This window comes from Echinops telfairi, unplaced genomic scaffold, assembly GCF_000313985.2.
Source record: "Echinops telfairi isolate 266 unplaced genomic scaffold, ASM31398v2 ScPeMD7_25;HRSCAF=90, whole genome shotgun sequence".
In the NCBI taxonomy this organism is placed as follows: Eukaryota; Metazoa; Chordata; class Mammalia; order Afrosoricida; family Tenrecidae; genus Echinops; species Echinops telfairi.
The window spans coordinates 28,438,182-28,441,808 of NW_022103922.1; the positions used below are offsets into that span (position 1 = coordinate 28,438,182).

Consider the following 3,627-nt stretch of genomic DNA (forward strand, 5'->3'; position numbering starts at 1 on the left):
ACTCTTGTCTAGCTGTATGGGCTCTCCCCAACCGCCCCTCCAGTGTGGCTAAATGCAGAAGATTGTTTTCCGTTGTAAAGGGATTTAAATCTGTAAGTTCAGATTTACCTTATTGAAGCATTTCTAAATGTGACTTCAGGTATTCTCTAAAAATTTCTGAGAAATCATAGAATTCAGACAGGTTTAACAGGGAGGAAATTAGAGAATGTTTTGATTTTTCCAAAGGCAAATATAATTTGATGAAGACAGTGTCTAGTCCCTGGAAAACAGATTATTTTCTTTAATTTACAGATTTACAAGAAAATTAAGAAATGTGTGATGAAGTAGTAAGAATATACGTATAAAAAACTAAATGTACATATTTTTATAGAGAAGGTATAACACATAATAATGATATGTTTTATTTCAAAAAAGCAATTACAATTCCATCCTTTGGGATAGGCTGGTGAATTTTTATTTGGATTAAAAAACTGATGGTATCAATATGCTCAATATGTTTTTGGTTTGGCAGCTTACCAACATACTAGTGGGAGGATTCTTGTAAATTCCCTTGTTTCTAACTTTTGCCCTCTTTTTCTATTCAAATCCCAATGCCTGGGATCACCACATATAATATATGCAAGTGACACAAAGCTAAGTGACTATGCCAATGAAAATGACAGAATCATGAGTGGACGTCGGTAGCAATTCTTTTATTCCTCATGGAAGACAGGAGGATTTCTACATCCTCCTGGTTTTGTTCAAAAGCATCAATTAGCCCGGTGCTATCCCTGGCACCAGACATGACTGGCCCTTCCTTGGTGGCTACTCAGGCAAGCACAGAGCTGCCCATCCTGCCACCGTTCCCTCTCCCTCTCCGCAGTGCGAAACGAAGCTGGTGTCATTTCTCAAAGGAAACTTGCCCAGCAGATCAAGCAAGAAGTGCAGGAGGAGGGCGACCACCCCACCAGTCATTCCTACCTCCCCCACAAAACCAGGGCCGCTGCAGACGGGGGAATGAGCGGCGAAACCGTATTAAAGCCGGCTTCGATTTCAGAGGAAGGCTGTTGGATTTAATCAATAAACTGAACAGTGATGACAAAGCAGGCAGCCTCCTTGTTCAGCTCCCTCTTCCAGGAAGGTCTCCAATGCTCTGCCTCCAGACAAGGATACTGATGGCTTCTACATCATTAACGAGGGCCGGAGGCGTTCCGACCAGTATTCCATGTTACCTGCTACCCCATGTTGTGGGAAATGATTAAACGAACAGGAATTCCAATCCTATGGAAGAATGTGGTTGTGGCTAGAAGGTCAAAGAACATTGGCATGACCATTGCAATGTGACTGCACACGGACGGGGCTGTGAGCGCCCTGGAGGTGATTCCATGGTCACAATGGCTCATCGGTACATTCCCGAAATGCAGCTGAAGAAACAACCACCTCTTGCAGATATTGTATCTGGTACAGGCATTCCAAATCTGCTCACACCAGATATGATCAAGAAAGGAGCAGCTGTCATTGATGTGGGAATAAATCGAGTTCAAGATCGCGTAGCTGCTAAACCCAAGTTAGTTGGGGATGTGGATTTTGAAGGAATTAGGAAGAAAACCGGGTACATCTATCTCTCCGATCCTAGGGGTGGTTGACCCCATGACAGTGGTGATGCTCAGGAAGAATATCATCATCGCTGCCAAAAGTACCTGGTGAGTGTAAAGTCAAGGCTAACGAGTGTGAAGTACCATCCAATTAATGGTTGTCGTTTCCGTGTCGCTGACAGCATTCCATGCCAACTCAAGAGGCAAAACAGGACATAGAAAATGCAACATTCTTTGTTTATTGTATTGAGACTGTGAAACGATGCTCTGTATTTGTTAAGAACTTCAGTGGTTGGGCGTTTGCACAGATAAGGGCACTACCTTACAGGGGAGCTCTACCATGTCATGCTGAGTCTTAGAATCTAGCCAAGAGCAGCCATCAACCAAGTGATTCACAAGGAGGACATTGTCTCATTGAGTTTGAGAATGGGTGGTTTACTTTGCCCAGCCACTTCAGTGGCTAACATCAACCTTTCCCAGGATTACATTTCCCGAGTGCTACCCTAATCAGAGTTGATACTTTAGGTTTCTAGTCTGTTAAGTTCAGCTGGTAAAACCAAACGAAAAATTGTGATAGAGAAAATTGGGAAAAATTAAAAAGGAAGAAATGAGAGTCTTTGGATACTTTTTAAGCACCCTGATTTATACATGCATTAAATGATAACCAGGTGTATCTGACTAAAGTGGAATTGAATAAGAAGGAAAGCAGTCGGCCAATAATATTCCTACGCTGTCATGTGGTGATTAATAGTAATTCCTTGGAACATGTTTATAGGTTTATAGCTGTTTTTTGTTACAGCTCTTGTTTTAGGTATGGTACTATTCACTCAGGTCTCCCATTATTTTTCCAGAGCTTGAGAAACTTATTTTATAAATTATTCATGTGTGTTGTCAGATTTGGCTTTTGCTACATCTTTAAACTTTATCAGTAAATTTTTGTTCTACTAAAGTGTATCTATGTGGTTTCTTGGTTTTTATCTTGAAACCTGTTTTTGAATAACAAAACTAATACAGAGTTGGGCTTTGTAATCATTAGGCACATTATATCCTAAGGATACAACTTATCTTTCCTCCAAAAATTGTCAGTAGCTGCCTGATTTTCTCTGATGTACCTGTCTTCAAGAGCGTGAGTTAATAATTGAATTTAACCAGACTATGATGAGAGCATTTTATTTTATTATTAGTTTTTAAATAAAACACTTCTGTATGGTAAAAAACAAAAGCAAAAACAAAAACCATCTATTATATAGGTAGGAAATACTTAGACAGCTCTTTATCTCTTTTCCTGGGGCACATGTTTGCTCTGGATAATGACATCACAACACAGTTAACATAGACTTAAAAGTAATCTGAAAGAAACATAGATTTAGGTTTATAATAAGTAATACCCACGGGAGCAGTTATTGGAGTAGAACAATTGACATAGCAAGATTTAAAATCAGGAATGGAATGAGTCAGGGTGTATCTTTTCACTATAACTATTCAATCTGTATGCTGAGCAAATAATTCAAAAAGCTGTACTGCATTCAGAATGATGCATCAGGACTACAGGAAAACTCACGAGCAACCAGAAAAATATAGATTACACCATCTTTCCTGCTGAAAGCCAAGTACTGATGCCTGAAAAATAAGACTAAAACCTTCAGTATGGATTACTACTCAATGTAAAGAAAACAAAACTCCTCACAGCTAGACCAAGAAGCAATACCACAATATACACAGTAAAGCTTGGAATTGTCAAGGATTTCATTTTACTTGCACCCACAATCAATGCCCCCCAAAGCAGCAGTCAGTAAATCAAATTATTCTTTTCCATCCGTGTGCCACCAAGGTCCCACTGTCTCCATAGGCCACCACTTTGCAAGGTATCACTTAGACTGTAAAGGAAAGCCCTACCCCAAAGCCTCATTTCTGCTGCTGCTATCACTGGTGCCAAGATTCACATCCATGACCTGGATCAAAGGATGGCAAAAGTGACAGCTTCCCACTCTGCAGCCAAAGGGGGTTGAATGAATATGAGCGGCTTTCTTCGGAAGTCCTGGAGGGGGGGCGG

At 40.4% G+C, this 3,627-nt stretch overlaps 1 pseudogene; it reads left to right on the forward strand.

Annotated features, from left to right (window-relative positions):
• The first annotated feature begins 810 nt into the window (after window positions 1–810).
• On the forward strand, window positions 811–1,686 carry LOC101661028 (annotated as a pseudogene).
• The last annotated feature ends 1,941 nt before the right edge of the window (window positions 1,687–3,627 follow it).